At 40.2% G+C, this 17,615-nt stretch overlaps 1 protein-coding gene across 5 annotated transcripts in view; it reads right to left on the bottom strand.

Moving 5' to 3' along the window:
* The window catches only part of TMEM241 (transmembrane protein 241), a 73,608-nt gene that overhangs the window by 7,367 nt on the left and 48,626 nt on the right, over positions 1–17,615 (bottom strand). The gene's annotated exons all lie outside the window — the stretch shown is intronic.

Genomic DNA, 17,615 nt, shown 5'->3' with positions numbered 1-17,615 from the left:
AAAATCCAAGTGTAGCATCATTTTAACAAAACTTTTCATGTGAGCTGAAATCGTTCCTGAGAAATAATTTCAAACCCTTCCTTGCCCAAAAAAAAACAAAGGGTGGAAAGATTGTTTCTGAAAATAAATCACTCTGAATGTAATGTGCCACTCCACTGGACAGTTGGAAACAAGACCCATTTAAAGGACACATTTTATTAACACCTATTTGCCTCGATCTCAACTATTTCTATATTCCAAATCACTGAGTTATTTACAAGTAATTTTATAAACAAAAAAAAATCATGGCATTTCAGATGTGTTTATTATGTCAGTCAAAAAACAGTTATTGCTTTTCACAACGTGTATCAGCATCAAAGTGCATCCTTGTGATGATACTTACTTGGGACAAGGCCTGTGCATAAGAGGAGAGTAGGCTGATCTCCTCCACTGCTAGGGACATAGCGTGCGGAAAGTTCATTCAGTCTGGCACAACTTACTCTGGGTGAAATGGCTCTATGGTAATGGAGATAGCCTGCTCGAAGCTCGGAGCTTCACCAGGGAAGGCAAAGAAAGATTAGTGCAGCATCACCTCAACCACGAGGGGGAGAAACCCGCTGCAGGGATTTGCGCCCAGAACAAAAGAATTGGGCCTGAATTAGTTAGATAAATGAATTAGAACAGATGGACTTCTTTACATAAATAGTCCAGTACAGAGAGTGAACCAGAGCCAGGAGAGAAAACAGAGGGCAAACCAGCCCTGTGGCTGGATTGTGCCACAAAGAAGGGTCTTGAAACAGCAGCCTTTTTACAAGTTTGTACCAGAAGTGGGGTTGGACTCACCTAGAAAGGGTGAGACAGCAGAGAAATAGACTCATTCACCACCTTACAACCTGATCCCTGAAGAGGGAAACAAAGATTGTGAGATTCCCGCTCCAGTTTCTGAATAGGAGAGACATATTTCAAGGAGATTCAGTGATAGGAAAGACCTGCTCATTGCAAACACCGAAACAGAAACAAATGAGGCTGAACTCATTGTGCCTCATGACCATGGACATGTGAAAGCCCTAGGGTTTGTGCATCAGAGAATTCATGACCACCAAAGATAACTAATCAAAGGTTTATGAGGCATGAATTATGGTGAAGCTTTGAGGAAGGATTATGAGTCGTCACTTAGAAGGAAAAAAGTTGGCGTTTCCTCAGTAGTGAAATGCCTGTCTGAAAGGCTGAGCTTTGGGTACTTGTACAGCACAGCCTGGCGAAGCAAAGGGATGTGAGGCTCCAGAGTACTAACCCACAAGAAGTGTGACAGTCAGAGGTTTCAAACCTCTTGTTGGTTAGAAGAGACTCCTAGATTCAGTTCCCCGCATAAAAAAGGTGAAAACTTCTGGCGTTCCCATCATCTGGGAACCAAAGACAGACAGGCCCAGATGCCATACGACATCCCACACACTGCTTACATTGTCATTTACATTTAACAAACTGCTCTGAAGGACAACACAGTGCCCAACTTCAGGATCCAAAGAGAAGAATGGAATCGATTCCACAGGTCCAGAGTTTGCTTCTCTACAGGCTGAACTGCCAGCAACAAGAAAAAAACCACCATTGTTGAAGGGCTGGTTAAGAGACTAAGATTCATAAAGCAGAAATATCCTAATGTGTGGAAGAACTTGTTGCACAGTAGGGACAAATACAGCACATAAAATCTCCCTTGCACAGGCAAATAGGAGGCATAGGAAAGAATATGTTCTCATGCATCTGCACTTGTAAATCTGCTTTAGTGATTCATGAGTGGAGGAAGGCACTAGCTTTAAAGAGCTCCCAAGGAACTTTGATAGACAGACCACTACACAACTCCTGACATGAATGATCTCCTTTCTCCTAATCGCATTATGGTCAGACAAGAAAAAAACGTTCAGAAGAGAAAGCAAAATTTGTTTCATAAAAGTTGCTTTTTAAAAAGTAGAACAAAAAATAGAAATCAGTTTAGAATTAGAAATTAATTTAGTTTTATAGATCAACAAATAAAAAATAAAGACTGTTCGGAGAATTCTTTGCTGAATGACTTTAAGAACAGGCAAGATCACTGCTTGAGCCAGCTTCCCCTATTAGGATCCCATTTCTTTATCACATAACATCAGAAAATTCTGCAAGTCTGATGTGTGAAGAGGCAGAGATGACATCTAAGGGTTCCTGGTCCTTTGGATCACAGCGATAAACTTGGGATCCCTGGGAGATACACGGAAATGGCAAGGACTCTGCATTCTTTGCAAACTTTTCGCTTTCTCCGCTGACCATACAGTGGTTATCCCAAGCTCTCTTGGTGGGTTAAATTCGTTGATCAGTTTAGAAACCAGGCCAGCACTGGCTAATGAACTGGTGTCATGTCTTGACCAAAGCTATCATTGATTCTTGTCCAACCCCTGACTCTCTACAATGTACTTTAGAGAAAGATTTTCTTTTCCATCTCTGCTTTACAATACTTGTTAGAGAAGGATTGTTCAAGCTGCTTAAACGCTGGCCTGTAGATTTTCGAACTATTCTAGCAGTTTCTGAGGTGTCTAGGGAACATGTTTGATTGAGGATAGCCAAGAACGGCGGATGATGACATTTTCAAAATTTAGATTCTGATTTAATCTCCCTATCTGGAATGGAAAGATATGGAGGATTTAGTCCAGACATGGCCATGATTTGTTAATATTACAACTATACTTGTACATACCATATAAAAAGTATATTTCCTCTGATTCACTGTTAAACTGCTAGAAAGTTAAATGTCACAGTTCTTGCTGTAAGTGAACACAGAATACTTAAAAAAAGTTTTCCTTAGTTTGTGTACACAGAGCCAATCCTTGTAACCTCACTTCCCCAAACTGCCAAAACCTCTGTCCTTACAAAAACGCCTATTTTTTCCAAAGACAGTGTTTTGAAATGGCTCATCGAGTTCACTCACTGTTCAAAATACATCATTCTATTTATCATCGGGTCATCTTCTCAAAACATTAGGAAAAAGCTTCTGATGTACGTAATCTTTGTTTTCATTCTACTGGTGGAATTAAAGCAATGTCAAGCTTTTTATAGACATAATATTTGTTTTGTCCCTCTTCTGCATGTTTCAACCAGCTGCTACAGGACAATCATCAAAATCGCCAGGGAAATGGATCACTGTTAGCGCCACTGGAAACAGCTACATCGAGGTAATCCAGTAGTACTAACAAGGCAAAATTAGAGCAGACAAACATCAGTAACCAAATCAGACTTCTTGAGGGAGAGCCACTGGAATAATCTCCCAGATTTCGAGTTACATATCTTTTGTATGTATGTCTACTTGAGAATAAGCATATATACATATGTGCACACAAATGTTACGTTAGGTACGAGTTCTAGCAAAAATGAAACAAAACTCCTCAGAATAGGAAAAAAGGAAACAGTGATCTTTCAATGCCATCTTCTGTATTTGTTAATTCACTTGAATTTTCTAAGCTATTAACATCATTTCCTTCTTGTTTACATACATTTTTAATCTCAGCTGGACCACAGGCCCATTTCTATCTAGTTCTCCTCTGCTTTGCTCCATTCAAAGTATGCCACAGATGGGTAACTTCTCTGCACCTTACTCTTGATACAGAAGATCCAGCAGAAACAGATGAACAAGGCATTGACTGGAACAGCCAAATACATGGAAGAATATCAAGGACTGGGATCTCCCCTGTCTAAACCCTGAATAAAGTGGTCCAGCATGTACTGACAAGACTTTTTGAAATATTCCATTCTTGGTAGAGCAGGTCCTGACTGTGAAGTTTCACAAACTGCAGAAAGTCAGCAATGAACAAGAAGCACCAATGACTGCCAGTAACTCACTGATTGTGGAACGCTGGTACAGTCACTGGAAACTGCCAAAGTCAGCAGCAAAAATCCTGTTAAAGATGACAAATGTGGTACCACATCCTCTCTCACAGAAGAATGGATGGGACTGAACTAAAGTATTAAGTACAACCAGATTGTTGGTAAATAGGGCAGAGGGGAAATGAAATACAAAGAAAATGGGGGGGGGGGGGGTGGGGAGAGAAAAAGAATATACTATTTTTCTCCCCATGACCTTCAATCAAAATAAAGCACCATTAACAGCTGCAGATACTGTGCACAGGAGATCTCCTCCATCCTGTACAATATCTGAATGAATCCTACACACAGAACCAGACCAAAATCAAACTAGCATTAACTGTTTAACTTCAAGTCAGCTTTGGGGACAATCTACCATGGAAATAAAAACTTCCTTGGAAGCTTTAGAGCATATTGCCCACTGCAATGAGAAGGCTTTCTGTGCAATCTGGATCATTTCTAGAAGCTGAAAGTGCCAAAGCCAATTTCTGAGTAAAAGAAATACAGGAAATGCAGGCAAAATTTCTCTACCCAACTCTCCTGTAAAGCCTCCTTCCCCTATATACTGATTCAGCTGTATTAATCAACACATTGAAATGACTTGTGAGAGTTTTCAACTTTGTTCTGAGGATCTGTTGTTACCAATTAAAAGGCAAGACAAAATATGCTGCTTAACCTCACTCCTTCAGGTGATAATTCAGTCCCCTGAAGCAGCACTATTAATAAATCCAACAAGGAAGGATTTTAAGCAGAGACACAGATTTTTCCAAGGAAAGGTAATGAAGCTTTAGCCTTGAACCACAAAAATAATGGCTCTTCACAAAGGAAACAGCAATGCCACGATCGTGCCTGAAAAGCTGAGCCTAAACAAGGGAAACAACCCAAAGTGAAATACATTGGAGGAAGGGGGAAAGCAAAACAGGTTTCGCTCTCAATTCTGCTTATTAGTTTAAAGCTAACTTGAGCATGTCTACTGCATTGCACTAACAGCCTGACCAAAGTGCAGACATGCCCTAAGGGTTTTCGGTCCCTGACAGACTTACTGGGGACTGTCAGTCTACAAAATCAGTAGACAGTGCAATGAGTTTGTTTGTGAGAGCATACTTACATGCACACTGCTCATAGGTGGACTCTGATCAGGTCTCCTGAAGGAAGAAAACCCTTTAACCCTCCGAGAGACACACATGTTGTTACCTAAAGGACAATCTGGTGATGCTGGCACCATGGCAACAGTGGCACCATGGCAACGGTGCCAGAGTCAGCAACTTCATGATCCACACAGCTCAGATCCAGCCACACAGAAGTTTTACCAGCTGCTATAAATTTCTTTGAGATCCTTTATTTCATATTTGCTTAAATGATTGCACAGATCTCCAGCTTCCTTAAGGCACATTTTTCTCAGATGAAGTTTGATCAACTTTCTTCTGTCCTTATATTTTATTGCTCTTTATTTTTCTGAGCGTTAGTCAAACAGATGTGGTATGTCCAGGGGTTCTTTAAGAACACAATTAGTTCTGTGTATTGCAACTCAAAACCAGCCAAAGTTTAAGTATGCCTCAGAAGTCAAATGCCTATGATAATGATAAAAATTAGTGTAAGTGAATCATCTGGTTTTCACAGCAATTACCTTCTGAGCCATCTTAAATCATCTACATGTTGCATTTAAACCATACGAAAAAGAGGGAGGGGGTAGATCAATGACAAACACAATCAGCAACTGCCCTCTAAAATGTTTTCAGGACAGAAGTAGTATGAATTACTCACCTCTAGCAAAATCTATCGGATATTTCAAAGTGGTGTTTTGTTCTGTTCTTTTATCTTATCAATACCCAAACCAGTAATCTCTGTATCACAGAGGATTATTTCTATATATCAGCTTTTCAACTGCTGTAAGAAAGTAGATTTCTTAATTATCCCAAGCATGCATTTTAGAGGAGATAATCCTCTGCATTTGTATGGCTAGATACTCGTATGCAGTTCCAGTCATTTACAGAAATTAGGTATCCCATCCTCTACTTTCTATTGCATTATGGAGACTTTTGTCAGTGGTGTTTTCTTATGTTCTTTTTGTTTCAGGATCTGAAGACTGATACACCAAGGCACGATCCTGCAACGTGCAAGGCTGAAGCAGTTATGCGGTTGTATCAGTCACTGAGCATCTTGTTTTATCAGATTAATACACTGTCAAGGATTACATATAATCCTTTCAGATTAATATGCTACAGTAACTATTTTTTAACCCCGAGCATCACGTGTAATGCCAAAAGAACTGCTGAACTTGTTGTCTAACCTTTTCATATTCTTAAATTTCTTTTATTCCTCATAAGACAAGGTGGCCAACGCTATTGTTCTTGCACTGTATGCATCTCGTTAGCAGTTTGGGCTGTGGGAGAAATGAGCCACTGGGGGATACTGAAGCTGTGGTTACTAGGTCATTCTGGAAATCAATTGTGTGCCCAGCCGCATCCTACACAATGCCAAAGGGCTCAGAAGAGCCCATCTGTCTCTTGTGTCTGAATTGCTTCTAGAGAATCCTCTGCCTACACCTTTTTAAGTATGTGGCACCTGTCTTACAGCTCTCAGCTGTACAAGGTTCATGTATAGCTAATGAATAGCCTTTCTGATTCTTGGCAGTAACTTAATTTCCTTGGTTCTGCACTGTCTCTTTCTTTTTTAACTTACACAGAGCCACTACTGAGGAAGATACATCAATTATTTTATGTTGCAGAGACACCTTCAATAGTTAAGTACAGAAATAAAGAAGGATATGTGTGTTACTAAGTGTAATTAATAGAATTTGTGTAAGAAAATGCTCTTATGAGAAACAGAGTATTAAGGTCATATTTAAAATGATCAGACATGACAAGACAAGACTCTTTTCAAAAAGGCCTACATCTATCAATGTATAAATAATATATCTATGTATGCATTCATATATAAACACATACTATATATAGCATAGAAATATATAAACATACATCACTGATGAGATAGGAGTGAACTATTACGAGCACAATATAACATATTTGCTTTCCTACAAAAAGTAAAGATATCCTGAGACTTTTCAAGAAAACAAAATTCTTTGCCTCTTGTAAAATACTAGAGTTGGGTTGAAAAATTATGGTAGCTATTTCTTTTTTGAACATCAAGGTAGCCACTCCACCCTACCTTCACTCGAACACAAACGTCAGACTTTCTGTCATACAAAGAGAAAGCCAAAACAAGAAGCATTTGCCCTCTGCTACTGGGAGATAAATGGCCAAAACATACATTTCCCTTCCTATGACTAATGAGATAGCTTGGTGAAGTGCCACCAGTCTTCAGCCTATAAACTGTAGAATGGTTATAGCACAGAGCTCAATTTTAACAATGCCTCTGTTCATATTTAAATATTTCTCTTCAATGTGACCTGAAACGTAATCCAGATACTGTTATTACTCTCAGTGTTCCGGTTCTGTTTTAGGAGACAAAGTGAAAACCTTCCACAATTCATGTACATTTTCCTGAGGCATGCTTTGCTGATATGGAAACACTATCAATCATGATTCAAACAGGTGTGGTGTACATACATACACCAGATTAATAGCATCTGTTCAGGTCAGTTCTGCAAATGAGAGGCACCATCCACGCAGCTGAAGCTTTGTCAAGCAAGGACAAAAAAGTCATTTAACAAGAGTTATGAGAAGGCTTCTTTAGGCCAAATACCTTTGATTTTTCTTTAGACTTGGGCCACGAAAGGCTTTGTCCATTCTTGCTGTTACAAGTTGACTGTTGATGCTTTATATCATGAAGTATATTTAAGCAAAAGCTGAAATATATTTGTATTTCCAGGTTATACCAAACTTAAAACCCAATGCCTCCTGCTTCCTGTAAATGCTTCATGCATTACAATGCTTAACTGTACTTTTCCTCTGTTGTTGCAGCCTGTCGAGGAACCTCTTTTCCTTGTATGCTGCCCCATTACTGCAAACTGCTCCTGACATTTTGTCTCTCCCCTGAAACCTCTGAGCTCAGAAGTTGAGAGGGCAAAGTGATTCATCATCTTGTTCTTCTTTTATGAATTATTAAATATTTGTATAATGGAATAAGTATTGCAACAGCAACAACAGTAACAGTGAAGTGTTCTACCTATTAGGATCACAGACACCAACTGGAGTGGACTGAAGGTTTGTTTAACCAAGTATTGGTTGATGGCAGAGAATTCAGAAGAATATATGATCCTTCCCTAATGCAGCAAGTCTGCATTTGATATGCACATCAGAGAAGAGGAGGGATTTTCATCTTGACCTTAGTTGATATAAAACTTACATCCCATGGCATGCAGTTTATTAATCTTTCCACATCTGTCCTAGAAGGATAATATCTGCTTCTGCTGAAATTACTAGTGACCCAGGCTAAAATCTTTTGAGCAGATCTGACCCTGTAAAAAATATACACTTATCTTTACTTTTACTCTGTCAATTGTCTCAGTATTATCTTCTGTTTGATGCCCTGCATTTTACTGGTCAGTAATATGGTATACAGTATTAAAGAATTATTTTTTCTATCTGATTTGAAAAGTATTGTTTTTCAATTTTGGGGAGCAGCCAGCTGTTCTAAAACTCTGCCGCTGTAAAATACTGCAATAAAATACACTTCATCGTATGTTAAGCTCAGCTAGAGCTAGCCTTCTGGTATTCCAAGTTATTCTTCAGCTCATCTAACCTTTATGGGATCATGAAATAGAGATTACTGTAAAGAGACAGAGAAGGCAGATAACCCCGATAAGACGACCCTGCTTTTTATTGTCACACTTCAGTGGTGAATTTAACAGGCAAACTGACAGTTTGCTATGTGGATCAGGCACAAAAGGAGTTGGCTCCTTGGGAAGGACCGAGCAAAGCCATCTGCCTATGTCTATCTTTCTCCTAAGTGCTAGATGGCATTGTGTGGGCCAGTAGCCAGGTCAGGCAGGAACTGTTACTATAACTGCCTTGCAGTATCAGGACCTCTGACTAAATGCAGAAGAAGAGACAATTCCAAACTCCTCACAGGTGGACCATGACCTCCCACAGCAGTGGCTCAGTGGTGGCTCCGCCGGCACTCAGGAGAATAAAAAAGGTGGTTCCAGCAGGCAGAATGTAAAGTTCCTGGCAGCTGGGGCCCATGAACACAAGGAAAATGGATTTGAGTTTCCTGGATGCAGAATACATTGGCACTGCAGCAGAAAACAATGTTTAGGGACTGTAGTCCATATTTTAGGGGCTGTAGTGAAAGGACAAGGAGTAATGGGTATAAACTTAAACAGGCGAGGTTTAGGTTGCATATAAGGAAGAAGTTCTTTACAGTGAGGGTGGTGAGGCACTGGAACAGGTTGCCCAAGGAAGTTATGAATGCTCCACCCCAGCAGTGCGCAAGGCTGGGCTGGACAGAGCCTTGGGTGATGTGGTCTAGTGTGAGGTGTCCCTGCCCATGGCGGGGGGGTTGGAACTGTATGACCTTAAGGTTTTTTCCAACCCAAACCATTCTGTGATTCTATATCCGCTGAGCAACCTGAGAAGCCAACAGTGAACCTTTCCACATAGACATCAGGTAAGTGAACACCCACCCGCCTGTGTACTCTGAAGCCAACTCCACAAGTGGCTCAAATGACCCAGATGGGGACTGGCCCATTGTGCCAAGACTGATCATATTTGGAGTACCTTGCTGTAGAGGCGAGTGCTGAGTAGGATACTGCACACATTCTCAGTGACTGCTCTTTCCATGCTAGATTACCCAAAGTACTCAGGTTGAACACTGCAGATTGAGGCCATTGTCAATCAAGAACTGTGTGGTTTTTTGAGCATGTCTTCAAACCATTTCTTGCACTCAGTATAACTGCTACAAGAGAACAAATCCTACACATGCTGCTTTACTTACACATGAAAAGCACAAGTGTTGCTGAAAGGGTTCAAGACATTGTGAGAACCACTGAGTATGCCTAGCTTAAGAGGAAACTGAAAAGCAGTAAAATACATTTTTCCATTGTTAAAATCTATAGAAACACCTGAAGTGCTTATGTTCCTTGTCTGCATTATCAGATGTAAACCATTTTTCTGTCATGACTAACTCAGAACTCTGTGGAGGATACCACTAGTATCAAAATAGCATAGGAAACTTCAAGAATTTTTTAAAAATCTGTTAACAAAAATAGCAAGTTTCCATCAACCTCTCTCCCCCGTGACACTTACAGTTTTGGTATTTCTGTGCATGTATAAAGTCCATTTCCTATTGTATTTCCCATCTCATGACTCCTCTGGGAAAATCTAATTCAGAAACAAACAATTCCCAGACCAGATAACTAAATCTCCCTGCTGACCCCTTTCCGTACAACCCAACAATAATAACAGAGACACAGTCCCTGCATTGCCATTCTCTGGTGTGTTTATGCTGTTTTAGCAATGATGTAATGGAAAGAAATTGACATGCTATTATTATTATGCTTAGGACTGCAAGGAAGAATTGGTATTCTTTAAGGTTTTATTTTTCCATTCAAAAACAAAAGTCTTTCCAGGGCTTTCTAACCATTCACTGTTACAAAAGGTCAAAATACTCCATCAGAAACCTTAAAAAACATGATACTTGAAAAAATGTGTTTTAAAACATTAACAAAACTAATCCATTTCAAGCGATGCCTTTTATGAACAATGTCACATGGTTACACAGTGTGGGCCTCAGTGGCCCCTGCAGGGGAAGACAGTGACAGAGTGACTATAGTTAACCATAGTCTTTGGCATCCTATTCCCTCAGAAATGGTGGGGAAGCCTCTGCAAGAAGACCCATTCCCTTCTGCCCTCTTAGGACAACCATCCATAGAAACATGCATGGAGAGAAAGCTGGGGTCTGCCCTCTTCCTCTCCGTGCTGGCCATGGATAGCACAAAAACAGCTCACAGTCATCTCCTGAGGTTGTTGGAAGCCTAAGTGATTTCCCTGAGCACCACATATTTCAGGGACAGGACATAAGCCACTCAGTCTGCCTCTCCCAGAGCACTATGGCTGTTTGCTGACTTTTGTTGAAAGTCAAATTTAATCCTTAAACTGGTGTACAGAGTGGGGTTGAGACATGAACGCACTTGAGATTTTGTAAAGATTGGTTCTGAGTTGGGGAAAGAGAGGAAAAGAAAAACAGGGACAACCCATTTCAGACAGTAGCAGCTCGCTAACATGAGAAAGAAAGCAACCTGGAGTGTGACACCAAGTGCCTATTAGAGAGGTAAATGATGAGGCTCAAGATTTGTGAGGCAGTCTGGAGAAATTTTAGCCACGGAGGTTTTTAAGAATCAAAAAGGGCAGCTAGTGATCCCAATCCTGAGAAGAACAGGGAACCACAGCAAGGGAGAAGAATGTGGCTATTTTTGCTCATTTTTGGAAGCCTAGTCTTAGCTAGCTTTGAAACCTTCTACGTTAGTATGTTATATAGTACATGGTTCTTCCACATAATTTTGGCATTTACATCAGTATATTAGCAATGGAAATTATTTCCAAAACAGTTCTCACTCTTTTGTCTTCTCTTTGTCACACTTATGATTCACCTCCCAGCCCCTCCATATGTAAATAACTCCACGAGACCAAATAAAAACATGGGAGACTAGGAATTTATTATGCAGAGGAACCAATGAACCTGCATCCTCTGCAATTCAAAATGCTGTTAGACTTGACAAAATCTACTTTTAAATTGTCGTTTTCTATTGTCAAGTATATAGAGACTGTTTGTCAAGGGTAAGGGTGAAAAGGTACCTTCCAAATTACAAAGACAATACTCCAAGCTAGTGAAGTTAGCTTTATGTTCAAGAGAATGCCAATACCAAATGTACATGATGTACTTCACATGGATATCATGACGGATAAAAGCAAACAAACTAATTCAGAGCATCTCAGGGCTCAATCTATCAATGCCTGTTAAGACGTTGCTGAGACAGGATTTATTGTATCAAGCCCAGATGAAAACTGTCGTTTGATACTACTCCCAAGTCACAACACGTGACTTTATGAACTTACTTGTGTGACTATGTCATGCCCAAAAGCTGTGTAGCTCCCATTTTCAATGGATTCACAACTGCAACTCTTACAATGCCTCTTAATGCACGTATTAAATTTTTCCATTACCTGGAGATTCAAAATCTCCAATAAATCTCAGCTATTCTTACCAGACAGCTTCCTTAAATTGCATTAGTGCCCCGGGGAGCCTGTGCCACTTTAACTCAGTGGTCCTGTTGCCCATAAAGGAGTTGGTATGGAGACTGATGTCTTCCCAACAATTATATGGTATAATTAGTGTTGGATGCTACAAAGTAACTATCAAGCTGTCTCCATGGAAACTGCCCGAAAACCTATACTTTTAAGGTTTCAGCAACTGGTCTTTTTTATAGACCCTTAAGATGCAGTTAAGAGCACACTGATTGCCTTATCTGCTTGTCAAGCTGAGCTAAGAAACACATTTTCTTTTCCAAGGTATCTATATAGTCCCCATGGTGACTCACAGGAACCAAGACTAAATGTATGTATTTCATATGGTGAGGACCAGCCACAAATTGGTAAGGATTTTTTACCATTTTTAATTATCTTTATGCATATGTGTGTGCATATTCACATGCGTAAGAGTACACAAGGTGTGTAGATGGAAGAAGCTCACTTCTACTCTTACGAACTCCCCCTTCTTGGCATACTTGGAAGCTTTGGGGTCACGGAAACTCCCTCTCTCAGATTAGAGATGCACTTCAAACCACAGTAGTGCCACGGAGAGCACCTACCAGCAGAGTCCAGCCAGGTCTAGCACACAATTCTCCCTCTCCCCCAGGGGTTGAGCTTGCAGCTGCAGTTTTTCCATGTTGGGTGAGCTGTCTTGAGACAGCCTTGCACGCAGGGCAGGATCTTTGCCGAATGAAAACACACTGTGTTTATGGAACTCCAGTGGGAGTTTATGACATTTTTGCATAAAGCTTTATGAGGTTCAAGCCAAGAAAGCAATGTGATTTTCAGCCAAGAATCTCACTGTCACTTTTGCCTGAGCATAGCACAGCAGCATGCAAAGATGACGCTACTTCAGTCTACAATATAACCGAGTGGGCAACTGCCAGATAACCAAACACATTCTTGTTCTGCTTATGATATACAAATTTTAAACAGATTTTTTTTAATCCAGAATCCTTTCCCATCAGGGCAGAGGTGAACAAGGAGAGCCATTTGCTTCAGAAGGTACCAATGGCAGGACTCTTTTAGAATGGCACTTATTTCTGCAAGTAAATAACCCTTGGCATAAGTAATGAACTGACATTCTGGACTAAAACATTTATATAGCATTTACATGCTAAGCAGCAGTGAGAGAGGAATTAAGAGGTATACAATGGGAGCACTTGGTTTAGCAGAAGCTTTAAGACTGCAAAAATGTGTAAAAGCATACATTTCTCTTGGTTGGTTTGACCCTGGAATTAAAGCAGATAAAATTCTCATGTGAACTGCTATCTGTGAAGAGAGGTGCAGTGAGTATAACCAGGCTAGGAGCCTCAGAAGACTCGCAGTTGTGGCCTCTCCATTTTATGAGAAGCAGGAAAAAGATAATTTCCGCTTTAATAAAAACCATCAGTACTTTTCCAATCTTTAAGAGGGGTATCATCCATTTTTTTGTGCTGACATGAAGATGGATCTAGTCTATCTATACTCTTCAAGACACCATGGGGACCAAAGAAGCAGATACACAGACACAAAATATAAAATCAAAGACTACTGGAGGCATTCTGAATAGCCATTATATATTTTGGAGGAAGACTAAAACTGCTGGGGTATAAGTGCAGTGGGCTACAGTTAGGTACATGGGACCCATGGATAAGATACTCTTTCAGATGTTCCTGCAAAATTACTTTCACAGTATCTGGCAGCCATCATTAAACATAGGGTGACTTGGGGCAAACTCTTCTAAAGTTAACAAACAAAGGAACAAAGCAGCTGTCAGGGGATGCTTTTATGTATCAGGGAGCCTTCAACCCTGTTCAGATACACTATAGGTTACATAAAAGTGCATGGGATGGCCATATATGAGTTGCATGTTCCTGATCAGATTAATCTGAATTTTCTCCCAACCATAAGAAAAACAGTGTAAAACTCCATGAAACTTGGTTTCAGTTATCCAACTTCATTTCTTCAGATAAGAGAGGAAGAAAGAGAGAATACAATATCCACTGACCTTCCTATTTATTCTTCCTCTTCATAACAAGCTGTCTCAATAGGTTCCTATTGAAAACAAGCTGAATTCCCTACTGTAAAGTTTATTGGGATAACCCTGAACATGATATGGGAACATTAATTCATAAGTAACTAGTATGTTGCTGAAGAAAAGTTATGAAATACCATTTTTTCCCTTCTATTCATGATTTAAGTTATTGCTGATGCTTAACTTCTAGAGACCCTAACAGGTTTCATCACCAGATGCAGATTGGCAGCCTTAATCTAAACAAACTCCCCAACAGCACTGTTAGAACTCATTAGCATTATCACCAGATGCTTCTGTCTGTATATATGAGCATCTCCAGTTTTTCTTTCCAGTACATGACCCATGATACTAGCATAGCTTTCAAATTAAAACAAGAAATCTCAGCACAGCTTCAGCTTCTTGCTCTTCTGGGGATTAAATCTGTGCTATGACAAAGTACTCCATATTTCTTGGGCTTCTTAAAAGCATTTTTTGCTGTTGTTGTTGTTTTAGAGATCACTTTAGTGATTTTTTGGCAATTCTCATGAATCTATACAGATATGACTACCACACACGCTATTTGCTTTCACAGCAAAAGTGCAGAGAGCATTTGTCACTATAAATATCACACAGGACTATATACATAGACGAAACCTGTGTTTTGTCTGTCTCTGCACAAAGTAAAGCTTTGACATGAAAGCTGTCAGAAATCATTACACGGAAGAATTAAAAACCTCATACATTGACTAAGTTGCCACAGCCAAAGTATCATAAAAACAAGTTACAACCCAGCTCCAGTTTTTAAGTGAATGAAAAATTAGAGGTCAGAAAGGCCAAATATGTGCGCTTCAGAAAGAATGTCTTCTTGAATCTGCAAAGCAGGCCCGATCAGATCTCATGGTTAGTTTATTGGTCATTGGCACTTAACAAGAATGAAGTGGTGGCAACAATCTCAGCCCCAGCTCATCAGTCACAGAGGTACAAAGCATTCAAATGGAAACCAGATTTTCTAATTCTCTGCACCTCCCCAGAGGCCTGTGCTGCTGTCTGAGGAGTACAGCATTCTCCTTTCTTGGCTCATTTGCAAGATAAACATATTCTGGCCTCAAATGCTGCTCCTTTCCAACTGCTGGTGAAAACTCCAGTCAGTCTGAGAGATTAAGAGAATGATCTAGAGCACTACTCAATCCAAGAAAAATGCTCATGTGGGAACGCAAAGCCATTGTTGTGACCGGAGGGTTTTTTTTTTTTCCACTGGATCTCATTCTGCAAGTCCAGATTCAAATACTTTCTATCTTTATTCTTTATCCATATTAAACTTCCTTTCTTTTTTCTAAAGGGAGTCACAGACTTGGATTTAAACGGACTGTTAAAGTGCTAGTTAAATACTGCTTTTCTGCACGTATGTTGATTTAAGATGTGATTGAGACAGCCCTCATATCCAGGCAATGTTGAGCTGGATTAGTAGGTAGTTTTAACACTCCCAAACACCTGCAGGAAGCAGCATTAGTGATCGGACAGATAGGACTCTTCTTAACTACCCTATATGAAGATTTACAGCTCCTTATAATTACAAGATAGCTTGTGACAATTTTGCAGGAGCTGGTAGATCAGCCCCTACCCCTGCAGGCAAGCTCCAGTTCAGCTCCTGCTCTCTGCCTATCCATGTCTGTCTCTGCAGTCTCTTCTGATTCCTCTTCTAAAACTTTTCTACAGTGTTCCAGAATTTTTCAAGCATTCACTGGCTTCTAACCCCAAATCAGCTGCATTTCAGCACTTGGAGCAGCAGTTCCTCTGTGCTCCTCATCCTGCCTCAGATGGGTGTGACTGAGCCCTAAAATCATTCTTATAGGAAGTGAAAGACATTAGGGAAACTGCTAGTTTTGCTAAAATTATTAGTGCTACAGATAGATCTCATGTCATTATTACTTATTCCCCTCTTCAAACTCAAGACAAGACATATAATTTGAGCACTGGGTTAGAAGCAACAACAGGAAAAGGCCTAACTTGTCCTGTTAAAAAAAACCTTCCCAGGCAAGATAATTAAACCACACACATTAACAGACTTTCAAGGCTGAAGAACAGATTAAATTATCACAGTGGCACAGGGACAAATTTTTAGTTGCTATAAAGACATGTAATTTCATTGACAACAGTGGCTACAACCAACTTTGTCTAACTTACGTCTAGAGTTGGCCAAAACCTTACAAATCTAGAAACTTTGGGAAAGCTTTGATCCAGTCCAGACTTTGTGGCTCTGATTCACTTCAGCTGGGAAGGACCAAATCTGTTTAAAATATATTTCACAACACATCTTTGCCTGCATTTTTTTCAGATAGGTCATAAATACCACATGTAGAACCATTTCTCCTCAGGCACACCACCTACCAGCAGAGCCAGCTATTCCCATCTCCAACCTAGAACGCTAAAAAGGATTAAAAAAAAAAAGCAAAAGCAAGCTCTAGATCAACTGACTTGCTACCAAGGAGCAAGAAGAAAGCTAAGGAACTAAAATCTGCCCAGTCAGAATGTTTGGAAGAAATTCAAAGTGGTGAGAAAATCTACGTGACTTGTATAGTGTGGAACAGCTTGCAAAGCACAAAACAAGCCATATCATTTTCTTCTTGTTATCCCCAGAAAAACCAAAGATTCATTTAACTACAGTTTCTAAACAAGCATATTATTATGCAAGCCTGCATTCTTTTTTTTTCCTGGTAAGGTAACAGGTTTATTCACTGTAGTAAGAAAGCTGTGATCACGAACCACATAGGAAGGTTGTGGTTTTCAGATAACCTAGCTGAGAGTGGTGAAATTAAGTAAAATTTAACCAGGGAAAAGGAGTAAATCTAACCAGGGAAGAGGAGTCTGACAAGCTCTTCTAACTGCATTTACCACCAATAATTTAACAAATTAGCTATCAATAACTGAAACCTAAGCACAGCCAGACTCCAAATCCACAGATCACAGTTTAATTCCTGGTTGCTCAGGGCTTTGTCCAGTTGGGTCTTGAAAACCTTCAAAGACGGAAGCCTCCCTGGGCAACCTCTGCCCTGCCTGACTTGTCCTCGGGGTGAAGAAGCTTTTCCTTACACCCAATCTGAACCTCTCTTGTATCAACTTATGCTTGTTATCTTACACACCCCCTCCCACACAGCACTGTGAATAGCCTGGATCTGTTGTCTTGATATTTCTCCATAGCTACTGGATGGCTGTTGTTTGTTAGGTGCTCCCAAAACTGTCTCTCTTCCAGGTTGAACAAGCCTGGTCTGGCAGCCACTCCTCATAAGGCAAATGCTCCAGCCCCCTGACTTTCTTGGCAGCCCTATGCCAGACTTGTTTCAGTTTATCCATGTCTTCCTGTATTGAGGTGCCTAAAACAAAGCTCCCTACTCCTGATGTGGTCTAACAAGCGCTGAGTAGAGGGGCATGATCACTTCCATGAATTTACTGCCTATGTACTGCCTATGCAGTACAACTAAGCAAACTTCGTACAACCGAGGATACTTTTGGCCTTCTTAGCTGCCAGGGCACCCTGTTGGCTCATGTTC

Source organism: Strigops habroptila, chromosome 1 (assembly GCF_004027225.2).
Source record: "Strigops habroptila isolate Jane chromosome 1, bStrHab1.2.pri, whole genome shotgun sequence".
Taxonomy (NCBI): Eukaryota; Metazoa; Chordata; class Aves; order Psittaciformes; family Psittacidae; genus Strigops; species Strigops habroptila.
The sequence above is the reverse complement of the archived record's forward strand: the minus strand, read 5'-3'. Positions and strand labels throughout refer to the sequence as shown.